The 19,336-nt window shown below is 41.1% G+C and overlaps 1 protein-coding gene and 1 pseudogene across 1 annotated transcript in view; one reads left to right on the top strand and one right to left on the bottom strand.

Annotated features, from left to right (window-relative positions):
• The window catches only part of LPIN2 (lipin 2), a 103,076-nt gene that overhangs the window by 9,938 nt on the left and 73,802 nt on the right, over positions 1-19,336 (top strand). The gene's annotated exons all lie outside the window — the stretch shown is intronic.
• On the bottom strand, positions 12,427-15,869 carry LOC129488302 (U1 small nuclear ribonucleoprotein C-like; annotated as a pseudogene).

The following is a 19,336-nucleotide window of genomic DNA, read 5'->3' as shown; positions in this document are numbered from 1 at the left end:
AAATATGGCTCTATTCTGCCCGACCCCTCAGGCAGTCAGACCTTATGGTTATCTTCTATTGTTCCCTGAAAATCGCCATTATTCTGTTCTTTTCAGGCTACAGTGATTACATATTGTTCAAACACACGTTTTACAGTTTGTACAATAGTGGTCCTGAGGTGACATACATTCTCCGCTTACAAAGATAGCGTGATTAAGAGATTAAAGTAAAAACAGACATAAGACATTATGAGTATTATTAGGGAAGTGATAAATGCCCATGAAATCTTCACAATTTATGTTCAGAGACTGCAGTAAAGACAGGTGTAAAAAGTTATAAAAGTATTAATTTTGGGAACTGATAAATGTCCATGAAATCTTCACAATTTAATTTCTTTTGCCTCGGCTCCAGCTGGTCCCTCCGTTCAGGGTCCCTGACTTCCTGCAACAGTTCAGAAATCGAGGTCCCATCACATTGTTGGTAGCCAGTGGAAACCCCTAATACAGTTGAGTATCTGAATTCTTTTTGAGCAGATCTGTCTTTTGAACTAGTGCTTTCTTCACTGTATCATTTGACTCACTTGGTAACTACATCTGCAGATAAGCTCCCCGCTAACAGAGTTTTAGTGGTGTTTTCCTTAGTGTAATTGAATAAGTGAATGATACATCAGCTCAAAGAACCTTTCATTAAATAGAAATAATACTCATAGACCTTTGGGAATTCCCAAATTCATGAATATACTTTTGATGTATCATTTACTCAGTTGTCTCTTTTGTAATAGGGAGATAACAATACCTACTTGACAGGCTGGTTCTGAGGATTAAATGAGGTCATATGTTAAACTGGAGCCCGCATCCACCTCTAGGTCTTATTAGGCCAGAGAAGCCAGTGTTGAGAGAGTCATAGGACAAAGGGCGAAGGTGAATGAATGAACATTCCTCTTATCCCGAAGTAGCTGATAGTGTCATAGAGGAATCAAGTAGGTCTGCTTCTGCGTAAAGCAGAGTTTTATGAATCAGGGACAGGGAGAGACTTAGAAGGGAATACTGCTTGAGCGATTGTGGGAAAGTCTGAGGAACTGTCTTGGAGTTAGCTCTGGGCTTATATTTTTAATGTGAGAATTTAATGTTTAGTTGAAAGCTTATTTTTATCTCAAAGAAAAACATTGTTTCATGTGTTTGCTTAGAATTTCTTTCTTGACCCAGAAAGGAAGAAATTTCTTTATTCTCATAGTGCCAAAGTTAGAAAACTTGTATACAAATAGTTCATAAGGCCTCTAACATTTTTCTGTAAGCTTGAATAATTGATTTTCATTAGAATGGACACCAATTTTCTTAGCTTATAAAACTACATGAAATGTTATTCTCTGCCAATTGAAAAACGTAGGTACTGGTATACCTATATTGTTACAGTGGCTATTTTTTTTTTTTTTTTTTTTTAATCTTTTGAAGGTCATCCTTTTAAATGCTGGCTGAATCTTTCAGTGCTATCCTTGCCATCAAATGGAAATGGACCTTCCCCCCTAAGTGTGGTATCTTCATGACAGTCAAGAAATAGGACTTTTGTTTTAGGACATCTCCCTGTCTCAAGTGAATTAACTAGATTACTTTGTTGTATTTAAATTTCCTGGTTTGTTTGTTTTGTCTTACTAATGAGACATACCTACAGGTCTCATTAGTAAGATGAGGTCAGGTCAGATGGACCATAGGTGCTGATCCTGAGAGTTGGAAAGGAACTTTTCCTAATTAAAAGCAAAACGAAAAAAGCCTTACAATGCTTATATTTGCTTGGTGTTCATATTTTCCTTCCCTTAAGTAGTTTTCGTTTCTGTAAATATGATTCTTATTCATTAGGCTATATCACATAATAGTTCTATTTATCTTTTAAAATCTTAAGTATATTATTTTTATATGTAATTTAAACATTTAAGTACATAGTACTGTGAGGTTTATAATGAAAAACCCCAGTTCTCTTTCTCACAGCTGATTACTGCTTTCTAGCAAAAGCCCCTTTCATTTCTTTTCTGTTTTTGTGGGATTTGATTCCATGCTTGTATGCATACACTACTGTAGCTTGTTTTTTTCATTTTAGACCTTCTCTATTGATTTCCTACGCTGCAAGATGAAGGTTCATCTCTTACATAACCCTCCTCTCACACGCACATTTCTTTATACTAAGCTCTCAGTACCGTTTTCTAATTTTCTTAATATTCATTGTTTATATTTTCATGGCTAAATATTGCTTACAGCTAAGCATGTGCAGTGATTTTATTTCTTTGCCAGTTCAAATTTTTCTTTTCTCTAGAGTCAACAATTATTTTATTGGTTTACATTTCTTAGTACCAGTCACAAATTCAGGCCCCCAGTTTCTGATAGGACTACAGAACTCTGCAGTCAACACCTCACTCACCCTGAATCCCAGTAATTTCCTATGTTGGATTCTGAGTCCTGGATTACACATTGTCTTCTCTCTTGGCATGCCTCCTCATTTTGATGGAGCACATCCTCCAGCAGCTTTTTGAGAAAGGGTTTACAGGGAGGAAATTCTTTGAGAGCTTACATGTCTGAAAATGTCTTTATTTGAGCCTCCTACCCAACTGATAGGCTAGCTATAGAATGCTAGAATGGAAATAGTTTTCCTTTAGAATTGTTACTTTTGAGAAGTTACCTTTTTTGAGAAGTCTCAAGGCTTTTTAATTTCTCTCTCTCTCTCCCTCCGTCTCCCCCCTCTTTTTCCCCCTTATCCTATCCTTTCCCCGCTACCCATTTTTTTTTTTTTAGCACCTTTCTTTGTCTCTGTTTAAAGTATCTCATTACCATCTCTTGATGAAGCACCTTGGTTTGGGATTTGCCATCTCAGTTTTTGGATGAGACACAGTCTCTTAGGAGGGAACCCAGAAAGTACCCACTTTACCTGGCTTCACAGTGAACCCTCACCCCTGGCTTTGTTTCGTTACTTAGACCTAGCTAGCAGGCAGGTATGTCACCAGAGTCTCCACAGGCCAGAGGGCATAAAAACACCCAGAGACTGTAGTGGGTATTTATCAGTCCTGGTGAGGCCTCTCCCCACAGGTAGAATCATCTGTAGCTGTGTACACTCATGATGTTGGGGAAGTGACTGGCACTAGGTGCCGTACATCTGATGGAGGGCATGGTGTGTATCCTGCTTTGTGTAGTTGTGCCCGTATGGTGATTTTGGAATCATTTGCATAGCCTTTAACGTTGTCTATTAGCACGTTTCTGTCGTGACTGCCTTAGGTGGAGTCCACAACAGTGCAGATATTTCTTCATCCTTTGAGCTGGGCACCTGGTGGGAACTTTCAATTTGGAAAATCATGTTTCTGATGCCAGGAAATTTCTTGTATGATTTATTTGATAATATCCAACCCCTGCCTTCCCCTATCTTTTTTTTTTCTCCTGTTTCTGTACTTTAAAAAGTCTACAAGTCAGATATTGGGTCCATTTTGGATTGATACTCTGATATCATCTTTTTCCTCCTTTTGCCCATTCCTTTATCCTTGTTGGATTTACTGGGAGATTTGCTTTCTACATTTTCTCCTTCTCCTCCTCCTCTTCCTCCTCCTCCCCCTCTTCCTCCTCCTTCCCTTCTTCCGCCTCTTCCTCCTCCTCCTCTTCTTCTTTTTAAAAGAAAAACAGAACAGAGATAAGGTCTCACTAATGTTGCCCAAGTTGGTCTTGAACTTCCAGCCTTAAGCGATCCTCCCACCTCAGCCTCCTGAAGTGCTGGGATTACAGGTGAGACCCACCATGCCTGGCTATTTTTTAATTTTTGTAGAGACAGGGTCTTGCTGTGTTTCCCAGGCTGGTATTTATTCTCCAACTTTTCTATAGAATGTCTTAATTTTACAATTGTGTGTTAATTTCCAAGAGCGCTTTCTCATTCTTGGATGCTTATTTTTATTAGCGTCCTCTCCTAGCTGCTGGTGGGTTGCTGGCAGCCTTTGGCGTTCCTTGGCTTGCAGATGCATCACCCCAACCTCTGCCTTTATATTCACATGGCGTTCTTCTGTGTGCATGTCTGTCTCTCTGTCCAGATTTCCTCTTTTTTTTTTTTTTTTTTTTTTTTTTTGAGATGGAGTTTCGCTCTGTCACCCAGGCTGGAGTGCAGTGGCGCGATCTCGGCTCACTGCAAGCTCCGCCTCCTGGGCTCACGCTGTTCTCCTGCCTTAGGCTCTCGAGTAGCTGGGACTACAGGCGCCCACCACCACGCCTGGTTAGTTTTTTTTATTGTATTTTTAGTAGAGACGGGGTTTCACCGTGTTAGCCAGGATGGTCTCGATCTCTTGACCTCGTGATCTGCCCGCCTTGGCCTCCCAAAGTGCTGGGATTACAGGTGTGAGCCACAGCGCCTGGACCAGATTTCCTCTTTTTATAAGGACATCAGTCCTACTGGATTAGGGCCAGCCCTGATGACCTCGTTTTAACTTGAATACCTCTGTAAAGATCCCCTTTCCAAATAAGGTCACATTCTGAGCTACTAGAGGTTAGGACTTCAGCGTTTCTTTTTTGGAGGATATAGTTCAACCCAAACAGTGGGTTTTGAGAGTGGGGATAACACATGTGACATCCTCTGGGTTTAACAGGATGTCTAGTTACAGCAATATTTTTAAAGGTGCTTTTAGTTACACCTATCTTCACTAATGATCAGAAAGAAACTCTTAGGAAGTAATTTTTAGATTACAACTGGAGATTTTTGTTCAGACTTGTGACTGCTGAAATTTCTGCATGTTCTTGAATGTTTAGTGACAGTATCTGAGTTGTCTCATTTTCACTCTTGCTTTGTTTCTAAAGTCATTTGAAGGTTGGCAAAATGACTAAAGAAAGAACAGCAGCAGTGTCTTATGAGAAAGTAAACCCTATCTATATCCTGGCATAGTTATGTGAACATGTTAGCCAGGTTCTCATGCTCTGTCCCTCCGTGTTATACTCTACTTCTTTTTTCAGATATGAGCTTTCTTGGAGCTTTGTTGCTTAAAAAAAAAAAATGTGTCATGTATTTTCCTGTTTTGGGCTCTACAACCCTTTTCTTTCCTTAAAGTGGCTCTTCCTCCCTCTCTTCAGGCAGCAGCACCCTCTTTTATTTCCTTTATTAATAGTTGTCCCAGCCTAACATATGTTGTTGTTGTTGTCTCTCTCCCCCCATTAGAATATAACCACTACAAGGGCAGGTACCTTGTCAGCCAAGTTCACTGCTTGATCCCCAGCTCTCAGAATAGCATAGACACTGCTGTTGAACAGATCAGTGAGTGAAACAGGCCTTGTTTTCTGACTTTCCAGTGCTGTTTCACTGACTTGCTGTTGCTCTTGGAAGTCCTTCTCTCTTGTTGAAGTAGCTTAGTATGCAAGTCAGCCTGTGATAACACTGCTGGTGCAGCCTTACTTGGCATTTGTTTTGCAAAACTACTTAAAAATAGCCTAAATCTGAGTGATTGTTGGCATTGATTGCAGCAATGCCGTTGGTATGGCCACAGCCTTTCCCTTTACCCAAGTGTCCTCCCAGAGCCAGGAAAGGGAGGTCCCTCTCCTTACATTTCTGAAGATTCCGTTGTGGTCCCGGTGGGCACCGTGCAGAATTTAATAAAGCAGGGCATGAAACTTGAGCTGTGTTTTGATTGACATTGGGAAAGACTCCTGCAGAACACAGGCACAGGGTGCCTGGAGCTGCTTGGCACTGGGAGCTCTGCCTCACGGTCACCATGTTCTGTTTAACTGAGACAAGGAGACACTTCAGGTACTTCCAAAGGAAAGAGTAGGGAAGTAGTGAATTCATGCTTACCGATCTAGCAGACTTCCCTCTGGGAGGCAGGGGAACTGCATCCTTGAGAGCTAAAGGCAAGAAATTGGAGGTGTTTGAAAAACTAAGTCTGTGGCATGGGGGGTAAGGAATCCTCCTGCTACTTCTATGACATCAGCTAAGTAAGCTGATGAATTGATGATTTTTGTTTGTTTCTTTTTGAGTTATACTGCTTCTAGTAATTATAGAAGAGCCTGCTTTCCCCCCACAGGAGTCATTAAACAGTGATTGATGCCATATGTAAGGTTGGTGAATTGTTTATGCAGCAGAAGTCACCTTTTGATCAGAATTGTGGCACACAGCAGAGTTATAGGCATAGTGGCCTGGTACTCTGATGATGTCTTGAAAGTGACTGCTATAGCTTTGACTTCATTAATGTTCCTTTGAATTTGTTATGTTTAGAAAAATATAAGCCTCTGCTGGGTGCAGTGGCTCATGCTTGTAATCCGAGCACTTTGGGAGGCTGACGTGGGTGGATCACATGAGGTCAGGAGTTCAAGACCAGCCTGGACAACAGAGTAAAACCCCATCTCTACTTAAAAAAAAAAAAAAAAAAAAATGAGGCCAGACACAGTGGCTCAAGCCTCTAATCCCAGTACTTTGGGAGGCCAAGGCTGGCGGATCACCTGAGGTCAGGAGTTTGAGAACAGCCTAGCCAACATGGCAAAACCCCGTTTCTACTAAAAATACAAAAATTAGCCAGGTGTGGGGGTGGGCACCTGTAATCCTAGCTACTCGGCAGGTTAAAGCAGAATTGCTTGAATCCAGGAGGTGGAGGTTGCAGTGAGCCGAGATCGTGCCACCGCACTCCAGCCTGGGTGAGGGAGTGAGACTCCGTCTCGAAAAAAGAAAAATACAAGCCTCCAAAAATGAAATGTACATATTTATGATGTGTTGATTCTGGCACCTCTTACGCAGAAGTTTACCATTAGCAAGTATAGCAAACTTGGTGCCATTGGCAAGGCCTTTGTAGAACCAAATGATGCTTTGTTTGGAGAGGGTGGGATGTGGGTCTGTTCTTCTGGGATATATATGATATTCAATAGATAGATAAAGATATTGGTCGGGCGTGGTGGCTCACGCCTGTAATCCCAGCACTTTGGAAGGCCGAGGCGGGTGGATCATGACGTCAGGAGATCGAGACCATCCTGGCTAACATGGTAAAACCCCGTCTCTACTAAAAGTACAAAAAAGTAGCCGGGCATGATGGTGGGCACCTGTAGTCCCAGCTGAGGCTGGAGAATGGCATGAACCCGGGAGCCGGAGCTTGCAGTGAGCTGAGATGGCGCCACTGCACTCCAGCCTGGGTGACAGAGCAAGACTCTGTCTCAAAAAAAAAAAAAAAAAAAAAAAAAGATATTATCCTCGGAGGTAAGCATGTAGTCATATCTTTTCTGCAGCGTCACCATGCCTGTTGAAATGGAGATGTTGGATAATGTAATTGATGGGCATCATAAAAGAACCAATGTAACACTTTTATTTTTGGGATGGAGTCTTGCACTGTCGCCAGGCTGGACTGCAGTGGTGCGATCTCGGCTCACTGCAACCTCCGACTCCTGGGTTCAAGCTATTCTCCTGCCTCAGCCTCCCGAGTAGCTGGGATCACAGGCATGCACCACCATGCTCAGCTAATTTTTTTATTGTTAGTAGAGACGGGGTTTCACCATGTTGGCCAAGATGGTCTCGATCTCCTGACCGCATGATCTGCCCGCCTCGGCCTCCCAAAGTGCTGGAATTATAGGCGTGAGCCACTGTGCCCGGCCGTAACATTTTATTAATAAGTCTTAAGTTTGTCCATAGAGCTAATTACCTCTAATTCTTCAGTTTTGCCCTCCATTATACACATATAATAAGGAAGCTTGGTACCCTGCTTAAAAAATGTGACTGTGAAGGAACATGACCAGAAACTTACACAATGAAATGTACTTTGCACTTTAGGGACAGCGTATACATTTCATCTATGCTGTCATTCTGGAAAACATTTTGAAACACCCCTTCATTTTTAAATTGCTTTCAGAGTCTCACAGTGTATCCTTTTATCCCCAGTGGTGGAAAATCTTTACCCTTCAAGGTAGATTAGGTTTTTGGAAATAGCCAGAAGCCATTCAAAGCAACATCTGATGAACCATGCATGTCAGATGAATCATATTTACTTTTGGAGTATAAGAGTTCTGTGACTATGTGGTATTGACACTCATTTTTATCCTGTGTAGCACCTAAATTAAATTTAAAGATAGTTCTTTCAGGAAGAAAGGGGAGCCCTCATGTCATGTTTTACACAGTGGTGTATCAGTGGAATTAATTTATTGTAGCCTTCAGAGGTGATTGATTTAAAAGACAATATTCATACTAAAGTGTAGATGTGACTAGACAGTTTTACACCAAAACTTGGAAGAAGAGAAAGCACTGGGGACAAATAGGCTGAAGAGTAGCGTTCAGTTGGATGAGTCTTAAGGCATAGGGAAATGGTTTGGGAAGTTAAAACATGCAAAGAGCTGATGATTGAAGCATTTAGATTTAGAAAGTCATTTGTTTTCCTTTCCAGTGTCCCTCATTATTAAATAGCTCCTTGATGGCTGGAATCCTATCCTAACAGTCATCTGCTAAGCACTTACTGTGGCATAGGTCTTGGAACTATTCAGTTCATTGTTCTTTTTTAATGAAAAGAAAAAAGGAAACTAGCATTTATTAAGCATCTGGTAGTTTCCAGGCACCACCTCATGGGATCCTCACAGCAGTCCTACCTGACAGGTGCTCTGAACCCTGCTATATGAAGGGGGCCTGTGAAGCTTTGGCTGACCTGAAACTGAAGGAGGTTCTATGCTGGAGGTCCGTGGCAAGTGGGAGAGCTGTTGTGTAAAACTCCCTGTCTAAATTCAGCCAAGTCATGTGCTTGCCGGCCCACCCCTAACATGTTTGTGGGGACCAGTCAGAACAGGCTTATCAATACAGGGCCATATACCATCTGTTTAAACCAGTGGTTCTCAGCTGCAGACAATTTTGCCCACACACCATCCCCCGCCAGCCGGGGACATTCAGAAATAACCGGAGACATTTTTTTGCCTGTCACAACTGGGGAGGGTGCTACTGGCATCTGGTGGTTGGAGGCCAGGGCTGCTACACTCCTCACTTCCCAAGCAAAGAATTATCTGACCAAAAATGTCAATATGCTGAGAAAACCTATATCTAAACTATTAAAAGCTGTAAATCCAAAGAAAAGATAAATGTTCGAGGAGATGGATATCCCATTTACCCTGATTTGAGCATTACACATTGTATACATGTATAAAATATTATTACATGTCCTCCCCAACTATGATATATCATCAAAAAAATTTTTAAAGCTATAAATCCAGTCACCACCCCCATGGCCTGGCCTCCATGGCCACCAGTGGCCCTGCAGAAGTCTTGTCCTTTGCCAGCTGCCCTAGGGAGCCTGAGCATAGGTCTGCTGCACAGATCTACACTGACCTGCAGGGCACAGGTCTGGGGCAGCTTGGCTTGTGATAACCACCTGTTCCTTTAGCTAAATTGTCTTCAAAAAACTTTCCTAGAGGGTCTGAAATGAAGAAGAAAAACACTTACTGCCTTTGTATTGTGGGTTTGTGATACACAGAGCCTTCTAAAGTGCAGGACCCAGGACTAATGGCAGTATTGGTACCTGAGATATTATAGGCACTGGGAAAGTTCTTGAATGATAGGCGTACATTGATGTACATACAGTCTGTATGACTTCATTTTAAGGGCTGTTACTGTGTGATGTAAGGCTAGATTGAGCATGTTTTAACTACTTTGGCTGGGAAGTAATTGACTTTTTCAATACCTGTATGCTCTCATCTTTCAAAAAGCAGTGGGGTTTAGAACCAGGGGTTCTTTACTTGGGGTCTGCAGACTAACCATAGAGGGGTTCCATCGGATCCTCAGAGCACAAATCTGTGTATGGTTGTGTGGGTATACATGTATGTTGCTGGTTTGCGTGTTTTCTGTAAAGAGGGTATATTGCAAAGCTTAGTTGGGTTCTCAGAAATGAGAATGGCACAAACTACTCATGGGCTATATATATTCTCCAGGGTTACTTCTAGATGTTTCGAAGCTAAGATTAGGAATTTGCTTTGAGATCAGAAGTGGATTTGTTGTGGTCCAGTGTAATTTTTGACTGAAAGAAGAAGCTCTCTGTTGTGTGTAGGTATACATAAAATGAAAGTTACACGTAATTTTTTGTTGAAGTTACTGCTGTGGAATCACCAAGCTCGTGGTAAAAACTAAGTTGTGGGAAATACTTTGCTTTCTACTTAGTGGAGTTGAACGCTCAGAAAGCCATAGTTTTCGAAGTGTCAGATTGTTTTACCTAGAAGGATACATAGAAATTATCTAGAAATTCACTTTTTGGGTGAGGAAATTGAGGGTTAATGATATTCAGTGAGTTGCTCAAATAACCTAAGAAGTTTGTAACAGTATAGGAATAGAAGATGATATTTATAGCCAAGAACGAATATATTCTCATTTTAAACTATGGACTGTATTGACATTGCTCTACATTTCAATTAGAGTTTTATTGCATAATTTTATTCCTATTTTTCTTCTTTCTTCCTTCTTCTTTCTTCTTTCTTCCTTTCTCCTTTCTTCTTTCTTCCTTCTTCCTTTCTTCTTTCTTTTTTCTTCCTCCATCAGGGTCTCGCTCTGTTTCCCAGGCTGGAGCGCAGTGGTGTAATCATGGCTTACTGCACACTCAACCTCCTGAGCTCAAGCCATCCTCCCTCCTCAGACTCTGAGTACTACAGATGTACACCACCACACCTGGCTAATATTTAAAAAAAAATTTTTTTTTTTTTTGAGACAGGTCTCACTGGCTGGAGTGCAGTGGTGCTATCTCGGCTCACTGCAAGCTCTGCCTTCCAGGTTCACGCCATTCTTCTGCCTCAGCCTCCCCAGTAGCTGGGACTACAGGTGCCTGCTACCACGCCGGGCTAATTTTTTTTTGTATTTTTAGTAGAGACGGGATTTCACTGTGTTAGCTAGGACGGTCTCCATCCCCTGACCTCGTGATCTGCCTGCCTCGGCCTCCCAAAGTGCTGGGATTACAGGCATAAGCCACTGCGCCCGGCCTAAAGATTTTTTTATAGAGATGAGATCTCACTACTGTATTGCCCAGGCTGGTCTTGAACTCCTGGAACTCAAGTGATCTTCCCACCTTGGCCTCCCAAAGTGTTGGGATTACAGATGTGAGCCACCGTGCCTGGCCCCATTGCATAATTTTCTAATTGTGGTAAGATTCAACCATTTTTGAATGTATGATTTCGTGGTATTAACTACCATTTACTATGTTGCACAACCATCACTGCTATTTCCAAAATTTTTCATGACTCTAAACTCTGTAACCATTAAGCAATAACTCTCCATTTCCCCCAGTCCCTGGTAACCTCTCATCTACCTTTTATTTATGAATTTGCCTATTCTAGATATTTCACATAATTGGAATCATATGATATTTGTCCTTTTGTGTCAGGCTTATTTCCTTTAGCATGTTTTCAGGGTTCGTCCATGTTGTGGCATGTATCAGAACTTCACTTATTTTCATGACTGAATAATATTCCATTGTATGGATATAACACATTTTGTTTCTTCATTCATCTGTTGATGGACAGTTGTGTTGTTTCCACATTTTGGCTGTTGTGAATAATGCTGCCGTGAACACTGGTATACAAATGTCTGTTTTCAGTTCTTTTGTGTATGTACCTGGGAGTGAAATTGATGCATTATGTGGCAATTCTATATTTATATTTTATTTTATTATACTTTTTTTTTTTTTTTTTTGAGATGGAGTCTCACTCTGTCACCCAGGCTAGAGTGCAGTGGCGCTATCTCAGCTCACTGCAACCCCCGCCTCCTGTGTTGGGCAGTTCTCTACCTCAGCCTCCCAAGTAGCTGGGATTACAGGCGCACACCACCACGCCCAGCTAATTTTTGTATTTTTGGTAGAGATGGGGTTTCACCATCTTGGCCAGGCTGATCTTGAATTCCTGACCTCATGATCCACCCACCTCCCCCTCCCAAAGTGCTGGGATTATAGGCGTGAGCCACCGTGCCCTGCCTTATTATTATTTTTTGAGACAGGCCCTCACTCTGGTGCCCAGGCTGGAGTGTAGTGACATGGTATCAGCTCACTGTAGCCTCGACCTCTTGGGCTCAAGCAGTCCTCCCACCTCAGCCTTCTCAGGAGCTGTGATTATAGGTGCACAACACCACACCTGGCTCATTTTATTTTTTGTAGAAACAGGGTCTCACTATGTTGCCTATGCTGGTCTCTAACTCCTGGGCTCACATGATCCTCCCACCTTAGTCCGCCCCAGTGTGAGCCACAGTGCCCAGCCTGGTAATTCCCTATTTAGCTTTTGAGAAACCACCAAACTTGTTTTCTACAGTGGTTACACCATTTTACATTCTCACCAACAGTGCACAAGTGTTTCAGTTTCTCTAGTTTTCTTTCTAACATATATTTTCCTTTTTTAAAAAAAGTTGACAATTTTATTTTCATATTTCACAATATAAATAAAAACTGTACTTTTTTTGTCCCACTTCTCCACTCCAAAACTATTCTCTCTTTAATAGGAAGGGGGAGTACCTTTTCTGTATCAGGCTGATAAGAAAACACCCAGAGTCACAGCATTGTGATCTCCTGGTGAAGTAGAGCAAGTAATATAAAACTGATATAGGGAGGCCTCCCCTCTATCCTTTCTGTCTGTTCGAGCCATTCTGGGCCAAGTGGGCACCATCATGGGACAAGCAAGAGGTCTCATCATTGGGAGCCCAGGCATCATTGGCATGTGGCCTCCCATGGGCAGCCTCATTCCAGGAGCAGGTCCCACTGGCATCATCCCAGGAGGAGGGCCCCGTATGGGGTGCTGGCATCATACCAGGGTGAGGAGGACCCAGAAGACTGGAGGGAGGTGGTATCATTGTCCCTGCCAGTGGGGGAACAGAGATTGAAGTAGGAAGTATCTTTCCTTGTTGAAATGCAACCCTTGTTTTTTCAGTCAGGCTCTGAGCCTGTTCTTCCATCCATTTCTAATAGTAATCTTTGACATTCTGTCTCTGTTTCCTACCACTGTAATTAATATGTCTTTCTCATAAATGGAGAGTCATGGGTGAGGTGTGTATTGCAGTAGTCACGGCCATTGGCCACTCTGTTCCTTTTTAACAGAAACTATAGCCATCATAGTGGGTATGAATTGGTATCTCATTGTGGTTTTGATTTGCCTTTCCCGGGTGGTTAATGATGTTGAACATCTTTTCATGTATTTATCTGCCATTTTGTATATCTTCTTTGAAGAAGGGTTTATCTAGATCCTTTGCCCATATTTTAATTGAATCATTTGCCTTTTTGTTGTTGTTGTAGGAATTTTTAAATATATTCTAGAGTTAAACTCCCCGATTTGCAAATATTTTCTTAGATTCTGTATGATGTCTTTTTCTTGATCATGTCCTTTGATACAAAAAGTAATTTTAGTGAAATCCAGTTTATCTACTTTTTGTTACTCATGCTTTTGGTGTTATATCTGAGAATCATTTGCCAAATCCAAGATCATGAAGATTTACCCTATGTTTTCTTCTAAGAGTTTTATGGTTTTAGGTCACTGATCCATTTTGAGTTAATTTTTTAATATGGTGTAAAGTAGGGTTCCAACTTCATTCTCTTGCATATAGAAACTTAGTTGTCTCAGCACCATCCGTTGAGGAGACTATTCCTTCTGCCATGCAGTTGATTTGGTACTCTTGTCAAATATCAATTGGCCATAAATGTTTGGGTTTATTTTTGGACTCTCAAGTCTATTCCATTGGTCTGTATGTCTGTTTTATGCCAGTACCACACTGTTTTGATTACTGTATTTTTTTTTTTTTTTTGAGACAGAGTCTCGCTCTGTTGCCCAGGCTGGAGTGCAGTGGTGCAATCTCAGCTCACTGCAGCCTCCGCCTCCTGGATTCAAGCGATTCTCCTGCCCTCAGCCTCCCGAGTGGCTGGGACCACAGGAGCCTGCCACCACACCTGGCTAATTTTTGTACTTTTTGTAGAGACAGGGTTTCACCGTGTTGGCCAAGCTGGTCTCGAACTCCTGACCTCAATCTGCCCGCGTTGGCCTCCCAAAGTGCTGGGATTACAGGCCTCAGCTACTGCACCCAGCCTGATTACTGTAACTTGATAGTAAGTTTTGAAATCCAGAAATGGAAGTCTTCCAACTTTGCTCTTTTTCAGTATTATTTTGGCTAGTCAGGGCCCCTTGTAACTCCATATGAATTTGAGGCTTTTGGAATTTTGATAGTGATTGCCATGAATTTGAAGATCGCTTTAGGTAATATTGGCATCTTAACAATATTGAGTCTTCCTTTTCATGAACACAGATGTCTTTCTATTTACTGAGGTTATCTTTAATTTTTTTTCAGTGATTTTTGCAATTTTAGTTGTATAAGCTTTCACCTCCTTGGTTAAATTTATTCCTAGGCATTTTTTTCTTTCTTTTTTTTTTCTTTTGAGACGGAGTCTCGCTCTGTTGCCCAGGCTGGAGTGCAGTGGCGCAATCTCGGCTCACTGCAAGCTCCGCCTCCCGGGTTCATGCCATTCTCTTGCCTCAGCCTCTGCGAGTAGCTGGGACTACAGGCGCCCGCCACCACTACCGGCTAATTTTTTTTTGTATTTTTAGTAGAGACGGGGTTTCACCGTGGTCTTGATCTCCTGACCTCGTGATCCGCCCACCTCGGCCTCCCAAAGTGCTGGGATTACAAGCGTGAGCCACCGCGCCCGGCCGGCATTTTTTTCTTTTAGATGCATTGCATAATGTTTGAGATTTTAGAAATGCTTAGCATAGTAAATCTGAATTTCAGCTTAAATAATGAGTCTAAGAAGGTACTGTGGAAGACATCTTGAGCTCTAGCTTGTTTGTCCTTGGATATTTAACATAACCTCTCTCTAAACCTCCATTTCTTCATCTGTAAAATATAGGGATAAAGCAAATCTGTCTTTCATGAAAATTGTATAGATCAGAGATAATATATGCAAAGGATTAATTCCAGGGTGTGGCTTACAGTAAATACTAAATAAATAGTGCTTGGCTGCCAGGATTGTGTTTTCTTCTATGATTTCAATATAAATACCTATGTTGTACTTGAAGTATACTTTTTAAAATTGAATACAGTTAATTTGTTGCAAAGGCTGAAAATTTTTACACAAACTAACCCTGTTCCTGAGACAGCCTTTTTATATTAAAGTATGTTGAGTCTGGAAGAAAAATAAAATGAAATGTCACACTTGTTCTGTTTCAATGGTGCTTTATCCTTAGAAGAGGGAGCATTTCTTCTAATGTTGCAACTTTCAGATGCCTCTTTGCTTTTCGAATCCTATCTGTGTCTTGACATTACAAAATTAAATCTTAGACTTTACCAGCATTTAACTTGAAAGAGCAGCAAAGCTGACTAACTTTTCCCTTTTTCTTTTACTACTTAGTGCATTGAGGCTTTACCCTCACTGAAGAATGCAGTTACTGCCACCATCTGGAATTGGATTCATCTGTATGTGTAGAATATAACTTATGTATAAAACTGAGTATCAGTGTTTCAGTTTTTCTCTTTTTCTTACACATCTTAGTGAAGCTTTAGATTGAAGTAGGCAGATTCACTAAGTGTAATAATTCAAGAATTCAGTTACTTTCATTTTAGTTTAAATTTTGCCAGTTAAATAAAATTCTTCATAACACTTAAATATAGCATTAGAATTTCTAAACATTTTGAAACTAAATTCTTTTTTCTCATAGCGAAGTATATTAGTCATTTTTGCCATTTCTCCTGAAGAGCATAAATGAGCCTGCATTCAAGAATATGGAATGTTGCACATTCTGATGGGAAAATAGAGTGGCAGAATATAGTCAGGTTGAGGAGCATGGAAGTTTGAAAAAGAACCAGAAATTTGGAGAGAGAGAGCTGACCACAGAAACAAAGGAGGGTTGCCAGATTCTGTTGGGGACCCATTTAAGGCACAGATCAGTAATTTATACTGTTACCCATCTGGCCTGCTGGCAGCACTCATGATGATTCTTTTTTTTTTTTTTTTTGAGACAGTCTCCCGCTCTGTCGCCCAGGTATGATCTTGGCTCACTGCAACCTCCACCTCAGCCTCCTGAGTAGCTGGGATTACAGGCATGAGCCACCACACTCATCTAATTCTTGTATTTTTAGTAGAGATGAGGTTTCACTGTGTTGGCCAGGCTGGTCTTGAACTCCCGACCTCAAGTGATCCACCCTCCTGGTTTCTAAGTACAGTACTTAACATTACAGCAGCTGTTCGTTTCTATAGATGGAAGAAGGTGGCAGGAAGAAGAGTAATTACTAAGAGTAATTTACTAAGTAAAGCTAATTACAAGTATCTTTTAAATAAAAAAATTGTAATTGTTTGAAAGAGATCACAGCAACAGAATAATTTAAACAACCATCAACAGTTTTTCAGGTGGTGAGAAAATCTTGAGTTAGAACTGTTGTGAGGAACCAGCTGTGGAACAGAAAATTGGAGTCAAAGATGGACCTGAAATGTCCACGTGGAAAAAAATAAGTCAAGGAATGTGAGGATGAGGGGTTCCTACATGGTGCCAATACATTTTGTGATAATTTTCATTTATATTTTCTTTGGATTGTCTTAATGATATAATCAACTCTTGCTCACCTTCATTTGTTGTTTGTTGCTGTTTTTTGGGGGCAAGCTTTAAGCTGTCTCAGTTTTTGATCTGGAGTATAGGAACCCAGCACTGGCTTCTTCCAATACCTTCACTTGGCCTCAGTGTTATGATGCACTGGGCCACCCCTGTTATTGTGAGTCTATAACAAGTAATTTGTTTCTGAAAAGATTAAAGCATTATACTTTGAAAATTATTTAGTGTTTTAAATTTTGATGATAGTAAGACTTGCATTTCAACAGGATTTTTTGAGTTTGAATGAAATGGGGGTGATATAACCCTAGTACAGAAAATCGTATACTTAAGAGTGTCATCACTGTGCAAACTGCTATTCAGGCGTGAAATGGGAGAAGAAAAAGACACATTTAAACAGAAACAATTAGGCAATTAACAGGCCCCTTCTTCACCCCGACGTCCACCGCTGTCAAGCAACTGAGGCCTCAGGAGTCCTGCCTGAGCAGAACAGAGGGTTTTCCATTTCTTTTGGCTTTATTTTGTTGAAAACGTTGTCCAAAAGTTGTGACACAAGTCAGGCCATGATTCTTCCGATCCTTAATTAGGCTGTTTAGCTTTACTCTCTTAATGTTCAGATGCACTTGACTGCTACAGCCAGGCAACTCTCAGTATTATCTCTCTCGTCTCCAAATAATGGGTAAAAGCTTGACCTCGAACATTTGTGTTGGAAGGGTTAGACCGCAGAGGTTGTTTGGTCCTAAGCTCCTTAAACTGCGATGTGTACACTGAGCATATTCTACTTCTTACAGTAAATGTCTTGCATTAACCTTTGAACTTGGAAGAAGAAAGCTTTGGCCAGTTAGTCTTTCTTTCTTTTTTTTTTCACATTAAATAAATAGACTTATCAGGATAGACTACAAAATGTATGAATTTTAAAGATAAATGGCAAGTGTTCAAAGAAGTTTATCTTTGGGAGAGTCACTTTAAACTGGGCCTTTGACCTCAGGAGACCCTCCCTTGTTTTTTCTCTTCTGTTCCTGGAAAGATCTGTTTGCATTTGATTATTCACTCACAGTTCAGTGAAATTGCCAGCCACTAGCTATCTTGTTTAGAATTTTGAGACTGTATGAGGATATTACGAAACACTGGAACTGAGTAAACTATATAACCATTACCCAATGAGCAGTTAAACTACAAATGTTTGAAAAACCCAAGAGTTGGCCGGGCGCGGTGGCTCACGCTTGTAATCCCAGCACTTTTGGAGGCCGAGGCGGGCGGATCACAAGGTCAGGAGATCGAGACCACGGTGAAACCCCGTCTCTACTAAAAATACAAAAAAATTAGCCAGGCGTGGTGGCGGGCGCCTGTAGTCCCAGCTACTCGCAGAGGCTGAGGCAGGAGAATGGCGTGAACCCGGGAGGCGGAGCTTGCAGTGAGCCGAGATCGCGCCACTGCACTCCAGCCTGGGTGACAGAGCGAGACTCCGTCTCAAAAAAAAAAAAAGAAAAGAAAAACCCAAGAGTGGTAGCAAGAGGAATTTTATCTTGGTTTTGAATAAAACATCAGTCCCTTTGGGGTTGTTTTCATAAACAGTGAATTATAAGTGATTCCATTTAGAAGAAGCACTTCATATGCTTTAGTGTAGATGGTGAGAGTCATTTGGCTCTAAATGAAAACATTTGTTTCAGGTGAGCCATGGTCCGTTACATGTTCCCTTTGTTATGAGGAGCCTTGAAAATGCAGAAATGCACTTAAGTTCTTCACTATAGAGAAATTCGGGTGGGTGTTATGAAATTCTTTGTAATTGAGGTTATACAATATTTTCATGATTTTTTAATAATCAAAACTTAGTTTTGTCACATCTTCATTGGTAATCCAGGAGCAAGGTGTTGTGTTTCCATAGTATGGCCACTGGGGGGAGTACAATTATTTTCATGTTTTATGGTAAAATAACATGCTTGTGGTGTAAAGGTATTTCTGTTGAACCAGCTTAGTACAGCTTCAGATAAACAAATTCTAGCTAGAAAGTTTTAAATAAATCATTATACCCTCTTAAAAAGCCCTGTATACCTAGTCTTACATACTTATGGGATTAGTAGTAGAAAAAAACAAAGAAGGTATATATTTTACTTAGCATCATTAAAGTTGTGGAATCTGAACAAGATTCTGTTTTTCCTAACTAGCATTTTAGCTTTGTTTCCCTAAGTTAGACTATTTTTTGAAAGAGTTAAGTCTTGGGAAAAAGACTTCCAATTTCCATGCACTTTTTAAAAAAGATCATTGAAGATGTTATACAAAAGTAAAAAGTAGCTTTTCTCAGTATTCATTTATTTTTATTTTAGCCTGTAGAGAAGAAGTTTGACAATACAGTAGTGTTTTCCTTTGAAAATCATAGGGATGGTTAAGAATCGTTGGTTGTGATTTTAACATTTATCCATCAAGACTGAAAAGTGCCACCTTGCAGATGGGGGGCTGGAAGCAGAACTTCGGCTACCAGCCTTGAAGGTCAGGGTGATCCACAGGTGGCCATAGGAGGAAACTGTAGGTGTGTACCTGTTGGCAACACAGATGTTTAGAAAATGAGCTCACTTCTGATGGGTCCATAGTACATGTTCCTTGCAGTCAGGACATTCTGGGAGTCATCAGCTAAAACAAGGAAACAATACAAACACTAGCAGGAAACCCCAAATGACTGGCTTGGGCGCCCTGCCTGTTGTGTAAGCTGCGTTGCAGGCAAGAGTTGCTGAACAGAATTCTACCCGCTGACCTCTGCCCTGCTGGATCTCCACCACGCCTCACTTGCTAAGCCTTTGCTCCTGCCTCTTGTCAGCCTCCTCCTGCCGATCCCCAGCATGTTCTCTCTTTGTCTCTG

The sequence above is a fragment of the Symphalangus syndactylus genome, chromosome 1 (assembly GCF_028878055.3).
Source record: "Symphalangus syndactylus isolate Jambi chromosome 1, NHGRI_mSymSyn1-v2.1_pri, whole genome shotgun sequence".
Taxonomy (NCBI): Eukaryota; Metazoa; Chordata; class Mammalia; order Primates; family Hylobatidae; genus Symphalangus; species Symphalangus syndactylus.
This window is presented reverse-complemented; position numbering and strand designations above follow the sequence as displayed.